We start from the raw sequence: 17050 nt of genomic DNA on the forward strand, positions 1-17050 counted from the left end.
TGCAGGACATCTGGGAATAAAAAAGACCAAGAGGAGATTGGCTGCACATTATTATTGGCCAAATATCTCCAAGGATGTAAAACAACATTGTCTATCTTGTGGAATATGCCAAAAGGAGGGAAAGAGTGGAGTAAAGACTAAGGCACCCTTAAAGCCCCTTCCTATAATTGGACAACCCTTTTATAGAGTGGGAATAGATTTGGTGGGCCCTTTTTCCAAACCCACAAGGCATGGCCAGAAATATCTAGTGGTGGTGGTGGATTTTGCCACTAGGTACCCAGACGCAGAAGCACTGAGATCTGTAGAAGCCCCTGTAGTGGCAGAGGCTTTATTAAAAATCTTTATGAGGCTGGGTTTCCCTCATGAAGTGCTGACAGATCAAGGCAGTGTATTCATGGGAGAAGTGATGCAATGTATGTGGAAATGTTGTGGTCTAAAACATCTAAAGACCACTACTTACCATCCCGCCACTAATGGGCTAACTGAGAGATTCAATGGAGTTTTGAAGGGCATGATAAGAAGCTATGTTCAAGATCACCCACAAGACTGGGATGAATGGTTGGGATGCTTCTTATTTGCATACAGAGAAGTCCCTCAGGAGTCAACAGGCTTCTCACCCTTTGAACTCATGTTCACTAGAAAAGTGAGGGGACCTTTGGAACTGCTAAAAAATTCATGGGAAGGAACTCTGGGAGAGTACAAAACTTCTGTAGTAGATTTTGTATTGGAATTCCGCAATAAATTAACATCAATGATGGAAGTAGTGAAAGAGAATTTGAGTCATGCACAGGAGAAGCAAAGTTACTGGTATGACAGAACAGCCAGAGAACGTGTGTATGATGTGGGAGATATGGTTATGGCGTTCACACCCAGGAAACATGACAAATTACAGGCTAACTGGGAAGGACCATATACCATAAGAGAAAGGCTTGACACAGTGACATATGTAATCACCACAGACCAATTAAACAAAAGCAAAGTGGTTCATGTAAATATGTTGAAGCCTTACCATACCAGGGATGCAAAGGTGTTGCAAGTTACCTTATTCCCTGAGGGAAGTGGGCCTGAACTTCCAGATTTGGTACAGGAAAGCAAAGACAAAGGAGGGGTAGATCAAGTGGAATGGTCAGAGGAGGTGAAGGAGGAAGTAAAAGAGGAGATTCTGAGAGTTTTGAAAACCTATAGGAATCTCTTTAGCAACAAACCTGGCCGAACCAGTATAGTTATACATTCCATTGATACTGGAGATCATGCCCCAATCAGATCTGTTCCGTACCGTGTGAATGGGAAAGTTTTGAATGAGATCAAAAAGGAGGTGGAAGAGATGCTGGAATTAGGAGTGATCAGGGAATCCATCAGTCCCTGGGCCTCAAGTATTGTCCTGGTTCCGAAAAAAGATGGAACGACAAGGTTTTGCATTGATTATCGGCTAATCAATAAAATTACTGTCCCAGACGCGTATCCTATGCCTAGGGTAGACGCTATGTTAGAGTTATTGGGGGCAGCAACCATTATCTCTACACTAGATCTCTGTAAAGGATTTTGGCAAATGGAACTAGACGAGCACTCCAGAGCCAAAACTGCCTTCAGTACACCAGATGGGTTATATGAGTTTGTGACCTTACCCATGGGACTAAGGAACTCACCAAGTTCATTTCAGAGGCTAATCAATACTGTGTTGCGAGGCATGTCAGATTTTGCAGTGGCCTATATCGATGACGTGGCCATTTTTAGCAAGTCGGTGCCTGAGCATGTCCAACACCTGACAACAGTATTGGAGGCCTTAAGAAAAGCAGGCCTCATAATAAAAGCCAGTTTGGACTAAAGGAAGTAATCTATTTAGGACATAAGGTGGGGAGTGGGAAAATCACCCCCTTATGGAGCAAGGTGGAGGCAATACAAGCGTGGCCGATCCCCTTAACCAAAAAACAAGTAAGGGCATTTCTGGGTGTGGCTGGATTTTATAGGAAGTTTGTGAGAAATTTTGGGGAAATAGCAACCCCCTTGCATGAATTGACCAAGAAGAAGTGTTCTGAGCGTGTGGTATGGACGGATGAATGTCAGAAGGCTTTTGATCTGCTGAAGCAAGCCTTGTGCCAAGGACCCATATTAATAGCACCAGACTATGAGCAACCATTCATCGTGGCTACAGATGCGTCAGACCTCGCGCTGGGCGTCGTCTTGCTACAGGAGAGAGAAGGCACCAGACATCCAGTGGCGTACCTGAGTCGCAAGCTGATGCCGAGGGAGAAAAACTATTTGTCGGTCCAGAAGGAGTGCCTAGCGGTCGTGTGGGGACTGAACAAGTTGCGCCCATACGTGTGGGGACGAAGATTCACAGTGACTACGGATCATCGGGCCTTGTTATGGTTGCAGACTATGAAAAACCATAACACTATGCTGCAGAGGTGGTCCTGGGCCCTACAGGACTATCAAGTGGACTTCCAGTTCATCAAAGGCAAGGACAATGTACTGGCCGATGGACTTTCCAGGCAAGTGGCTGGGACTGCAGTGACATGACCAGACAGAGGAACAAAGAAAGACATTTTCCCCATAGAGACTTTTATTTGTTAACACGACGTATAAATCCTGGAACAGGAATAATACTCTGCAGTTGTTTAAGGGGGGGAGGGAAATGTGATGTTGCTATATATTAGTGTATATATGGTAAGTGCTGGTTGTTTAGAGTATACATGGTAAGTAGTGAAAGAGGAGGGGGAGTGAATGGGCAATAGAATGCTTGATGATTGGCTGAATGTTTAAAATGGCTGACAGTATAAATGAAAGGATGACAGGTAAATCTGGATGAATGTGAGGTGGTGAATTGTGGAATCTGGGGGGAGAAGAGAAAGAGTGGATTGCTTGGTGGGGTTTAGAGAGTTGTTTACCAGGAGGGAGGTGGAGTTCGGATTAGTATTGAGTAAAACCATATGCTTATGTGCCTTAAGAAGAAATCTTGTTAATCTTGTTAGCTTTGTTATCTGTAATAAATACTTAATTTGGTTTACCAAAGGCCTGATCCTTGGCTGGGGTTTCACAGACCAGAAGGGAGGGTAAGGTAATGACCAAGGCTGAAGGGGAACTGTAACAAATGGTGGCAGCGGTGAAGAGAATAACAATACCAGTATTCAGAGTCTCTGGGAATACTAGTATTGGGACGTTACTGGTGGTTGCCTAGCACGGGGATCTGTTGAGATCTGTGCTAGAGCGGGGAGAGAAATCATAAGAGAGAGCGGTCCGGACTGGTGGAGTCCCTGGTGGTGCCTAGAGACAGGCAGTAACCACGAGCAGGTAGGAACCTGACAGGGAGAGCCAGGGAAGGACGCATCACAGGGGCCCTTTTGGCCCTCCAAATGTTGCTGAACTACACTACAATTCCCATCAGACCCTAAAAGCATGGCCAATGACCAGGGACTATGGCAGTTGTAATTCAGCAATGTCTGAACAGCCAAAGGCCTGTTGTATGCATGAGCACAACAGGATCTTCCTCCTCTCCACTCCCTGTGTGTGCCCTGCACTATCCCCAAATCTGTTCTAGAGGGTTGGGAAAAACCCCAGAAAAGATTTAAGGGGGTACTTGGGGGGGAGGAGAGGGGGAGACTGTTCCATCATGCAAGGGAAATCCTTGTGCTGACAGAACAATTGCACTAGTGCTGCATTGAATACAACCCAAAGGTTCCCCACACCTGGTGTACTTGGCACAGGGCAATAACTCAATAACATCTTGAATTATTTCTTTACAACTGTCATCTGAAATCATTTCTTTCATGATGGTATTAAATGAATTGCTCAAGATGAGGATCATCTTTCTCACAACTATTTCCTCCCTATGGCTAATTTAGCATTAGAGTGTAACAAGCAAGCCCTATTGAGAGTCTCATTCTGAAGGAGGAAAAGTATCACCTAGAAAGTATCACCTATAAGGAACTGAATCCTTGGGCTATTCTTTGATTATAAACATGAATTTCTTGTAGCAGCACAATATCATACAGCAAAGGCTTGCTAAAGAGTCCTTTGTGATCCAGACCCTCATCCAACTGCACATCTCCTCTAGAACTGTAATTACATGATGTAGCCCTCCTCACCAATTAATTTTTTAACAGCCATGATTGAGATATCATTCTTTTAAACAGAAACATCTTCAACATGGCTGTGTCTCCAATGAGACAAAGAAACCATGTGCAGAAGAGAAAAAAAAGGTACCAACAGTATGGACACTGTTTGAGGAACAGATTTCCCACTGCAGCCAGTGGGCACTTTCCAGATCATCTCCACACTGGGGGCACAAAGGGCTGCAGAAAGGAGAAGAGGAAGAGGAAGCTCTGTCAAACAATGGGAAGTCCACTTTTGTGACAATGGATACCACTCAAAGTACTTACCGTAAACATGAGACACAGTTGCAGCAGCCATTACACAAGTCATGACATGATTTCTTAAGCCTGAAAACACTGAAAATAAGTTTATATTAAAGTATAGGTTATGCTACCATTAAACTCCAACATCATGAATATTCAGAATGAATAAATATTTTGAATGTAGTCAAGACTTATGTGAAAAACTCAGGCATTGTGAAGGGAAGTTCTCCAAACTTATTTGGACAAATGTGTCCATCCCCTCCCAAGAGGTCCCATTCCAAAATGATAGTAGAGAAATCTGGCATGCCTTTGGAATGCCGGGCCTCCAAACTGTATTTAGAGTTACAGTTGGAATACCCAGTTCCATCATATGCCTGGAAATTGCAGACAACAGAGTAACAGTTTGAATGGAGATGCTTTTCATCTCTGGCACTGTCCCAAGTCTTGGAAATTGTTGTGTGGAAGGTGAGAAGGGGCTGCTTTACAGTGAAAAGAGGGAGAGAGACTGGGTATCTTCTGAAGTACAGATGCTGACATCATGTTGTTAGAAGTAGAAATTTACTGAAAAACAGAAATCAGACAGAAGGCTATGCATGCTCATTCAAGCAGCAGTCAACCAGTGGTAGAAGTATCTTTGGGGAAAATGTATGTTTAATTGTTCGTCTTTCATGCTTTTGAAGTTTCGACTTTTCAGCCCAGAGAAATCATAGTAATAATGGCACAGAATGGAAATCCTATGAAGCCAAACATATATAAAAAGGAGGTTTTTACATTTCTGTATATTTTTTCCTCTGTTGGACAAATCCTTGATCCAAGCTCGCTATTTCAATGACTAGACTGAGCATTGTGCATCATTATGAGATAAAGGATGAAGAAGCAAACAATAGACATATAAGGACAGCCCAATGTATTATAGCAACAGGAAAGCTTATCCTAAAAGCAGGAACTTCCCCCCTTAATTGCCCTCTAAATGAACTATTCACTTCTATGGGATGAAGAGTTCACTTCATTCACAATTAACTGAAGCAAAGATCAGCACAACCAACTTTTCAGTCATATTAATAACCACAGACCGACTCTGCTTAGACAAATCTCCATTTGACTACAAAAATATGGTGAACTTAAGGCATAAATGAATTAAATTGGCCCAAGGCAGGGATGGGGAACAGACAACCCTCCAGATATTTTTGAATCAAATTCCAGCAGGCCCAGCCAGCATGGCCAATGGCCAGGGATGATGGGAGTTGTAGTCCAACGACATCTGGAGGCCCATAGGTCCCCCAGGCCATCAGGAATAAATTCTGAAGAGAACAGAGAGTTGCAAGCACTGAGGAATATATTATTGTGAACCTTACAAATAGGATTAAGTCTGCAATCCAATATCCACTTTCCTGGGAATAAGCACCATTGAACTCAATGGTACTTATTCATAGAATCATAGAATAGTAGAGTTGGAAGGGGCCTATAAGGTCATCGAGTCCACTTGATGCAGGATCCAACTTAAAACATACCTAGCAGGTACTCTCCAGCTGTCCAGCTGCCTCTTGAATGCCTCCAGTGTTAGAGAGCCCACTATCTCCCTAGATAATTGTTCCACTGTCATACTGCTCTAACATTTTCCTCAAGTTCAGCCAAAATCTGGCTTCCTGTAAATTGAGCCCATTATTCTGTGTCCTGCACTCTGGGATGATCAAGCAGAGATCCTGGCTCTCCTCTATCTGACAACCTTTCAAGTACTTGAAGAGTGCTACCATATCTTCCCTAAGTTTTCTCTTCTCAAGGCTAAACACGCCTAGTTCTTTCAGTCTCTCCTCATAGGACCATGTTCCCAATTCTCTGACCATCTTGCCCTCCTCTGAACCTGTTCTAATTTGTCTGCATCATTCTTAAAGTACGGGATCCAGAACTGGACGCAGTACTCATGAAGAGGCCTAACCAGTGCCAAATAGAGGGGAACTAGTACTTTGCACGACTTGGAAACTATACTTCTGTTGATGCAGCCTAAAATAGCATTTGCCTTTTTTGCAGCCATATCGCACTGTTGACTCATATTCAGCTTGTGATCAACAACAATTTCAAGATCCTTTTCGCATGTAGTATTGCTGAGCCAAGTATCTCCCATCTTCAGTGAGACGACTGAGCCAAAGTAGGAATTGAGCACTTCTGCCTTTGTCATCTGATATCATTTTGAGTAGCTGTACCATCATTTCATTTCCTATGGCTCAGTAAAGGCGCACTAGATTGCACTGTAAGGCTGCAAACTTAAAAACACTTATCAGGGAGTAAGCCCCATTGAACACTATGGAACTTGCTTTTGAGTAGATGTACAAGAGATGGTACTATATGGGAACAAAGCAAGATTTTATTATTTCCCTACTCTCTACTAAGAGGATTTTTTTGGGGGGGGGGGAGAGGGGCAGTTACAGAAAAATAAAACAATTTATGTTGTTAAGCAGAAAGTGAATTTATCACCTATTTAGGCAATGGGCAAAACAAGGAGCCTTTATATTCTTACTTTTACAACTTATTATGATAAGAGCCCCATTTAATCTGCAGGACTTGGGAGACAGCATCTGTTGCTCAAGCAACACTCTTTTTTTACACTCTCAAGTATGTTGCTGCCCGCTGCAGGTGGAAATGGCTTGTTGGTGACTTTGCAGCAACAAGAAGTACTTGCTGCCCGTTGCAAGTGCTAGGTGGTCACATCATCCAATTGACCTCCATCCTCTGAGTCGTTACACTCCCCTAAGAGAACCTCAGTTCCCTGGGGCCTTGCCGTGTTCACCTTCCTGTGTTCAGATGCAACTTCTGCAGTGAGGAGCCTTTTCTGCTAGTCACATCTCCTGGTGTTATTAAGCCCTCCCAGGGTTCTTCGATCTTGGATTCAGCCGCCTTCTTCCAAGACACCTATTGGTCCACCTAGTTCAGTGTTATCTGCACTGACTGGTGGTAGCTCTCTAGGGTTTCAGGCAGAGGACATTCTCAGGCCTACCTGGAGATGCCAGGGTTGATCAGCCCTCCCTGGAGATGCTAAAGCCTGAACACAAAACTTTCTGCATGCAAAGCAGATGCTGCACCACTGATCTATGGAACTTCAAATAATGGTGTACTTTAAAGAGAGCAGGAGAAAAGATGGGAAAGAATACCACACAGAAGCAGAAGAACAACACCAAATAAGAACAAATCCCAACAAATCATGGAGTGGTGTTTTGATGTTACCCTTTTTACGTTATGTACTCTTGAAGAGTGATCATAAATAAGTTGACAGCATCACATCTCTTGGAAGTGGTTCACTAAGAGAGAATATATTAATGCAAATATATATGCACACAAAAAATGTCCATCAAAACTCCAGATCTTTCCCACTTTTATTCCAAAACAGGGCACATTAATGTACTCACTGACAACCCTTTGACTTTGTGATTAGTTACTAATGCAAACTAAAGACAGACAAATCTGTGTCATATATTTCTAGAAGAGAGGATTAGGGGTACTATTTGGCAATGTTTCCTGTCCTTCCTGATGGGCAGATTCCAGAATGTCACACTAGACGTTGATTCCATTATTATTCCACTTTAAACAGGCATGACTTCCCTCAAGGAATCCTGGGAAGTGTAGTTTGTGAAGGGTGCTGAAAGCTATTAGAAGACTCCTATTCCCCACACAGAGCTACAACTCTCAAGAGTTTTCTGGAAAGAGAAAGTGACTATTAAACCACTATGACAAACTGTAGCTCTGTGAGGAGAATGGAGTGTCCTAATAACTCTCAGCACCCTTCACAAACTACGCTTCCCATGATTCTTCAGGGGAAGACATAAGTGGAATTAATGTCTGGTGTGAATGCAGCCTGGGTGATTTCCAATTGATGCCTTGGCCTTTGGTATCCCATAGGATTGTACTTTTTTTGTCTGTTGCTGTTTAACATCTACGTGCACCTACTGGAAGAGATCAGATGGAGATACAGAGTTTGCTGCCATCAGTATGGTGACACCATCCAACTCCAGTTCTCTTTTCCAACACAATTTGAGGAAAGGTTGTGAGCTGTTGTCTGAGATTGGTAATGGACTGAATATGGACTAACAACCCGAAACTTAATCTGGATAGTTATCTTGGCCAGTACAACTACTGATAGGAAGCCAACCTATTTGGGACAGGATTGCACTCCCCTTGAAAAGCCAAGATTACAAATTGGGGGTGCTCCTACATTGACTTTGCTCCTACAGTCTAAAATGGCAGTTGTAACCAGGAGTGCTTCTCTCAGCTTAAAATGGTACACACAACTGCACATCTTATGGAGAAGGCAGATCAGACCACTGTCACACACAAGATGCCAACACAGGCTTACTTTTTATGCCAGTGGGCCTATTCAGTTGTTGAAATTATTTTAAGATGTCAGTCATTTTTATGACTACGTTGTATTATTTTCATGCATCTTAAGTTTTATTGTATTTGTATCTATTATTGTATACCACCTTGATATTTTCTGAGTGGGTGCTATATAAATATTTGTATAACTAAATAAGATCAAGATGGATTATTGTAATGTGTTCTACACGGAGCTGCCTTTGAAGAAAATTCAAAACTTCCACTGGTTAAAAATGCAGTGGCAAAACTGACTGTCCTGCCCGAACTCTAAGCATTCAGACATGGCTGTGCTCTTTTATTGAAGTAAGAGAAAGTTTCAATTCAGTGCACTTCATGAATCTATCTACGGCTTACTCAGCATCTTTGTAAATCTAACTAGGCACAACTTCACAGCACTCAGATGTTGACTCAGCAACTACTCTCCCCCCCCCCCGGCTTAAGTAAGGCTAATTGTCACTGTTGGGAGAGCATGCACAGGCAAAGACTCCGCTTCAACCTTGCCTCTTGAATTTTCTGCCACATTCGCCTCCTGGCACAAGACAAAGGCGAAGCCCCCGTCACCATCCTGTCTCCCCCTCAGAGGGAGGAGGGCTGCCTGTGGGCGATGCAGGCATGGGAAGAGAGAAAGCTTCAGGCTGGGAAACAACTGGCTGGTCAAGTTGACTCTCCACAGGGGTATCCAGAGCTTCTGGGGTTGAGCTGTCAAACTCCACAGCTGGGGTGCCTTCTGAGTCCAACTCCCCGCTCGGCCCCTCACTGACTTGGATCCCACTCTAAGTCCTCCTCCTCCTCCACTTTGTTCTCACCAGTCTACCCCTCTCCAGAAGGGCTCACAACACTGGCCAGAAGTTGATTTTTTTATAATGTGATTCCTCTTGTATACCATCTTCATTGGCTATTGATCTTTTTCTGGATGCAGTTAAAAATGCTACCCAGTCCCTTTAAAACACAAGCTATATTGGGATCTACAGGACCATCACTACCCATATAAACCTGTCTATGTGCACACTTCAGCCTGTCCCACCTCCATCTGAAGTGTGATTGTGGGAACCTGAGGAAGTGCCTTCTCTGTTGTTGCACCCAGGATATGGAACTCTGCCCAGGGAGATCTGTTTGTTTTCCTCTTTATTTGCCATCTATCACCAACTAATAACGTTGGTTTGACTTTTACCCAATATTCTCTTGTATTCTCTTGTTGGTGTTTTTTTTTAATCTGTGCTGCCTCTTAATGAATGATCATCATCAGCTTGAACATTCTCTGGGGAGTTAAAAAAGGCAAAATACAAATCCCATAATTAATCAACTGACTTGTTGATTAATTTAAAACTAACAAACACATAAAAGGCAATACATACACTAGACCTTGGGTTTTTCAATGGAATCTTTCATGAACTGGTTCTTACTAATATACCATACACTAAAGAAAATCACAGTCCCTGGAAGTCTAAACCATCTGGTTTAAATTTCAACTGGAGGTTGCTAACTGCTGTGCCTAAAATATCCCTGGAGGGATTCTAGTGAAATAAGTAGCAGTTATAGGAGTCTCCGATGTTGCTGTAAGATGGTCCTTCAATGTGCGGAAACAGCTTGAGACATACTGGACATTTCCTCATTCCAAACAAATGAGTCCAGAGCCTTTACCTGTGGCTCCAGTTACACATATCCTGTATCTTCAATAATTGATATGATGTGACCATTTCAACTCAAAGAACAGACTGCACTGAAATGAGATCTCTCTCTCTCTCTGTACACTAATTGGTATTCCAAGACTAGGAAAGGTGGACAGAGCCCATTAGGGCAGGGAAAGGTCTCCCAGGAGCTTGGAACTTAAGCACTGAACAGATGTTTGGTCCTATTAAAAATATCTTATACAACAAAGTGTAAGTTTAAGAGGCACCATAAAGATCTCTTCAGCTAATTGACTTGACTCAAAAAATAACAGACCAAATCTACAAGCCATGAAAAACTAAGTGAGCTAACTGCTGAACTGTATAATTACCTCAGTACATACAGTATACATCAACTGAAGCTCTGTGTACAACCTTGTTAAGACAGGGGCTAAGTCGGTTTTGGGGATTTGTCTCAATCACCTGCCATGGACTATACTTAAACATTTTTTAAAGACTTCATCAGCTTTTGTGTATGATTGTCTGTTTTTAAAACCACTGCCAGATGTATTCGTGCAGCCTGTGTTTGCACCTATACCTGGCTATATTACGCCAGGAAAGCTCTTCCCACTATGTGTTGCCATCATTTTCCTTCTCCTCTCATCCTGATGCTAGAGATTTTGTTTGCTGGCTGTTTTATGGTTTTTTTAAAAAAAGAAAAATGATTGTGCAACTTTTTGTTGTTATTTAACTGTTGAATTCTTTTTGCAAATGACCCTATAAATATGATTGAAGGATTGTACAAAAACACATTTAGAATAAATAAATACAGCCCATTTTCCTTATTATACTAAGATCCCACCTCATGCAATGGTTGTGAGGCAGGATGCCTTATGATTATACCACACAATACACCAGTTTTATTTTGTAAAAAAACCCACCTGCAATTATAATGAGAGATCTATTGTAGCCAAATGTTGGGTTTATTAGATAAAATCATGATGCACAACATTCTCCCATCATGTTTTTAGTGTTCCATGCCCATAATCTCCAAACCTCCAACATTTCCACTCTTTTTTCATCCAGAAATCCATGGCACGTTCTATATTTAGGCCTCTTGTGAGGTTTTCCTACAGGCCCTCTTTCTACCTGGACTTCCTTTTTTCAACACACTGCTGCCTCCACCAATTATTACCTTACTTCTCTGTTTTTCAGTCTATACCCCAAGGCTAACCCACATCTTTCAGCCAACTCTGATCTATATTCTTCCTGCTCAGCTTGCAAAACCTGGCCACCCAGCACACTTTGCAATGTTTTGAATCTTCATGGTAATCTTAATATTCACAGAGTATGCAAGTACACAACCAGCTATGAATACACATGGTTAAGTATGTATTGCTTGAACACTGCATCATATTACCTCCTGGGAAACACCAGCTCTAAGAAGTATTATTCTCTTCCCTACCCCACTCTGAAGACTTGATATGAATGCCTTGCGCACAAACTATCATCAAGGCTTAGCATATTAGTCTGTAATCCACTCCAGGATCAACAGCAAGCTGATACGTTCAAGGCTTGCAAAGAGAAGGTTCAGTTACTGAGCCACTGAACAAGATACACCATTACACTGCCATCACACTGCTCTTCTCAACTTTCCGTGTCTGGATCCATGATTGTCTGAATAAATGGAAACATCCCATAGCTTAGCCTATCACTATGCTTCAGGAGCTACCACATCAGAGAAATAAGATGTGTCTTGCATGATCTAGGAGGTCTCTGTGCAATACAAAAGGTATTCCAGTAAAACTATGGTTGGGCTTGAAAGAGGTGAGCTATTTTAAGCACATGCAGTATAACTTCCCCCACCCCCGTGCAGCTGCTGACCACCATGCCACATCAAAAGCCCTTTTAAAAACTCTCTTGGGTTTCAAAGTTGTTTTGCCATGTGGCATGAATTGATAAACTGTTCAAGAACAGCAATCAAAAAGTGGCCTTGGTTTTGTCGTGGAACAGGCTGTGTACAATTACGGGGTGTTTTTTTTAAAAAAAAAATATCTTGATTGATAAATCTAAATAGCCACAAAGTTGAAATTGATCAATCACAGAAAAGTTTAGGGATTAAAATCTGTAGAAATTGTGTCCTAATAGGGAGGCTGTTCCCCAATGTATAGATATGTTTGGATATCCAAGTGAAGGGTCAATAGAACAGCATAATCCTCTGAAAATACTCACACAATACACCTGCAGAATAGGTTTACACTCATGCTCACTGATGCGCTCTCTTCTGGTGTGTGTTTTTTTGGGGGCGGGCTAAAATTAAAAAGCCAAAGAGAAAGGCATGCAGGCTTTTGCAAATAAATCTTGCTGCTGACCGAAATAATCAGTCCTAAGTACCTTTTAATGGGTTTGTCATTACATTTTCCAGAATGGGAGAATATAATGGGAACACTAAACAGGTCTATAGCTACCAAACGCATTGATAGCATTTGTCTCAATGTGTTATCACCAAAGCATAATAATGCAAAGCTAAAATGTTATGAAAAAGTATAGAGCAGCTGTAAAGCTTAGACCCGTGCATTCTCTAAATACACACACATTATGAGCTTACATTCTGTACTGTCCACATCCACAAAATGGCATATGCATTCATAGACAAATTTAATCTTCAAATGTATACCCCAGTACTTCCCATATCTGTGCTTGCCAGTGGGCAATAAGATATAGCTTTAAGGCAATTTCAGATTATAACCAGACATTATGTGCAATGGATGGCAGGGCAGGGTATACAGCAAGCCATTTTTTGGCAAAGGAGCTTCTGATTACCACTGAATACAGAAGAGATACTGCAAATGTGAAATACTAGTTTTTCTTGTCCTCCGCATTCTAAGTTTGCAATGCCCTTCAGCATACCTCTCAAGTACAGGAACTAGTCCTAGGGAAAGTTGTTAAAGGTGGCACCTGTCTTTTTATGCCAGCATAGATTCCCCGTATCAGCTGTGCATACAATTAGAAATCAGAACGGCCTCTGTCTGAGTGCCAAGTGGCTTTTAAGATTTGGGTGCAATGAATGAGTGCCCCCAAACTCCCAAAATGGCAGGAGCTTCCTAAGAAGGCTGGAAGATGACTACCAAGTGGAAGATTGCTCTGATTTAAATGAAACCAAGACAGTGTTTTAAATGGACTTTAGACAACCTGGATAGTTATGTAGGCAAATGGCCCTTCCATGAGAACCTACACACATTAAATTCTCAGCTTTTTCTGAGTTCACTGTGTTTTCTGCTGTAGAGGTCTCTTTTTAGTAACTAATAAGGACAGTGAAAAAAAGTGGGTAAGAGAAAAATCAACTCATTTGAAATGTTAGAGGAGAGTTTTGCAGATATCATGGACTGCGAAACAGACAAATAATTGGGCATTAGAGCAAATTAAACCATAATTGGATTGGAAAGGATTTCTGACTCCCAATTTAGCAATAGCAGCAGCAGAAACACTCCCAAAATGAGGAAAGCTTAGAGCACTCAAAACAAATTCCTGGGCTCAGAATTCCTTAATTCTTTTGCACCAGGCTCTAGTTGGTGGTTCTTGGAATTTTAATAAAAAACAAAGAAGAGCCTGCAAGTCTGAAGTTAGTCCATCCCTGCTATAGGGAATGAGTCTCCCAACTATATGATAGCTTCACAGCCAAGCCATGGCTTCTTAATCAGGGCGATGTAAACACTGAATGGCCAACTTGAATGTAATGATAAACTATAGTTATCACAAATCAGAAAGTGAGGAAAGGAACTAGAACAGGGATGGAGAACCACCAGCCTAGGGGATGGATCTTGGCCTGCTAGGGGCAATTTGGCCCATAAGGCCATTTTCCCCAAATCACGCCCACCTACTGACATGATGTCAGCAGATGGGCAGGAAGGCAGAGTAACTCCTGCATTGGTATGCATGTAGCCAGGCAGCAGGATTTAATTCCTGATCGTCAGCTGAACATGAGGAAAAACTAACTGTTAGAATGGCATGACAACGGAACCAATTATCTAGGGAGGTGGTGGGCTTTCCCACACTGGAGACATTCAAGAGGCAGCTGGACAACCACCTGTTGGGTCTGCTTTAAGTTGGATTCCTGCACTGAGCAGGTGGTTGGATGGCCTGATAGGCTCCTTCCAACTCTACGATTCTATGAAATTCTGCTCAGTTTGGCAGGATACCATACAAATCCCTTCGTGACTCAGGAAAGGGTTTGTATGGAAGCCCCTGATCAAATAAGTTTTTCCCCCTGTGTTTTAGCATAGGATTTTCATGCAAACCCCTTCCGGATTCAGGAGGGTGGATGCACCAGAATCCTGCTGAAACAAAGGGCTTTCAAATAGACTCACAGAAACCAAAGACGTACCAACATGGAGGATTAGGAGAAAAGGCCTTGTAGAGAAAGAAATAGCAAAGGGCAGGGATGATATGGGAAGATGAAGAAGAAAAGTGATAGGAGAGGTGAAGGAAGGTTGAAGAGTGTGGGGGAAGAGAACAGACTCAAGGCAGCAGGAGGAGGAGGAGGAGGCAAAGACTACAGCTTGGCAACAGTTGTTGTGGTCTTCACAAGGGGCATTGCTAGCCCTTTGCCAAGTCCTTTGGTAAGCACCAATCCTGGGGATGACAAAGCACTTACTTCTACTCTCCCTCCAGGGAGGTGCATGCCGAGTGGGGGTTAAATTCTGCTCAGTGTGGCTGCATGTGCCTCCCAGGGCAAGGGAGAAATGAGCACTTTGCCAGCCCTATGGTTGGTGCTTCCCAAATGCCTCTTGTGCTGCAGTACCCAAGCACTTACCAGCCAGCTGGCAGCTGGGTAAATGGGAACCCCATGCAAGGAATTTTGGCAGGTGGGTGGGACCACCCACCTGTCAATCATGTAATGTCCCCATGGGTTGTATTTGGCTAAGTCTTACTTAGAGTAGACCCATTGAAATTAATGAATCAGAGTTAGTCATGTCTACTAACTTCAGCGGGTCAACTCTGAGTAGGACTAGCATTGAATACCACCTGACGACATCATGTGATAGACAGGTGGGAGGCCCTGCTGCCCTATCAAATTTGGCCTGCAAGGCAGATCCAGATACACATCTGGTCCATAGAGTTGAAAAGGTTCCCCAGCACTGAACTAGAGCACAGAAAAGGAACAGCAAGCCCAAAGTACTGCCTAATACCAAACCATGGTTTGGCCATTACATCTGTAACAGTCTTTTGACAATGACGGACTACCTTTTGGTAGGGGCTTGGGTCTCTGAGATAAACTTAAAAAAAAAAACTTCCATACCAGTAACTGATTACATACATACATTCAGTGATCATGCAGTAAGATGCAAATATTACAGATACACATGCCTTTCTGAAATCCAAGTGTTTCACCACTCACTGATAATGTCACTTTGTATTCTGTTCTCCCAAAGCCCGAAAAGTGTTTTGGATTGTTTTGTTTTTTTTAAAATCTACCCAGTACATCATCCAGAGCTTCTTTGCGTTTAGTTATGTTTTAAGCAGAAGCAGCACATATGGACAAAAGGTCAAATACAGGGGTTTCCAAACGGTGGTCCGCAAGCTTCATTCAGGTGGTCCACGACATGTCTGTGGATTTCTGGTTGAAGATGGGAGACAATACATTCATCGTGCTGAATATTCATATTGTTTTTTAATTGTATTGTTATTGCTTCTTTTATTTCCTATGTTGCTTTTATTGTATTACAGTTTGAATTCTAAGGAATTACAGCTGCTTCAACAAGCAGAAAATCATCAAGTGATCTGCCAAGACCCTCGGCAATTTTCAAATGCTCCATGAGGGGAAAAAAAGTTTGGGGAACCGCTGTTCAAATACAAAAGAGAATGCAAAGGGTTGAATTGTCATTTTACGCAACATGAGCGGAGCTTTTTAAAGAGAACTGAACAAAGGATTACACAAATGGTACATAACTGGAGCTTCTAGGCATTCAGCGCTGGGACAAACACACAAAAACATGCACACCTACTCCTGGAAACATGCTCAAGACGACCAGAATTTGTATTAATCCAAAACAGCTTTATAGGGAGCATATGAGACTGAAAAGCAAAAGAGGGTAGGTCTTATTTCCTTGGGTAAAAGAGAAAATTTCAGATGGTTCATCTTACTAGGTCAAATTACTACAAGAACATAGAAGGCTGCCCCTGCACAAAACCACCTCCTTTTCTGCTATAGAGCCATTCAAAGTAAAAGAAGCAGACGCAGATTAGGAAATACAGCTGTTTCAGGACAGTTCTACAGACTTGAAAATCCACCAAATTGTGAGACTAATTTCTTAGGATACAGCACAAAATGATCAATGATTGTTCTTTTTCTCTCTTTTTTTCCATAAGAAGGAAAACGAAGGGCATGTCTAAACACTTCCCGTCCTTCTTTCCTTAATGAAACTGTTATTGATCTTTCATCCCTGCACATCAGTGGCTCAGAGCAATTTCTTATGGCTGCAGGTTCTCACATTTAATTTGTAATGTATGCCTTAAAGGAGAGGGCATCAATAGCATCCCAGGGAAGTAATGGAAAGAGTGTGTATGTGTGCGCGTGTGTGCATATGTTTAACTTAGAAACATGAAGTTGTACGTCAAATTTCAACCATCAAAGTCCTGCAGACACACATAGATTTGATGAGAGCGTTGGATCACTGTTTGAAATGCATAAAAATGTTAAAGCAAGCAGAGCATCAACTGATT

At 42.3% G+C, this 17050-nt stretch overlaps 1 protein-coding gene across 1 annotated transcript in view; it reads right to left on the reverse strand.

The window, feature by feature from the left end:
- Positions 1–17050, reverse strand: part of THSD7B (thrombospondin type 1 domain containing 7B) — a 653838-nt gene that overhangs the window by 514593 nt on the left and 122195 nt on the right. The window lies entirely within an intron of this gene.

Source organism: Rhineura floridana, chromosome 2, assembly GCF_030035675.1.
Source record: "Rhineura floridana isolate rRhiFlo1 chromosome 2, rRhiFlo1.hap2, whole genome shotgun sequence".
Taxonomy (NCBI): Eukaryota; Metazoa; Chordata; class Lepidosauria; order Squamata; family Rhineuridae; genus Rhineura; species Rhineura floridana.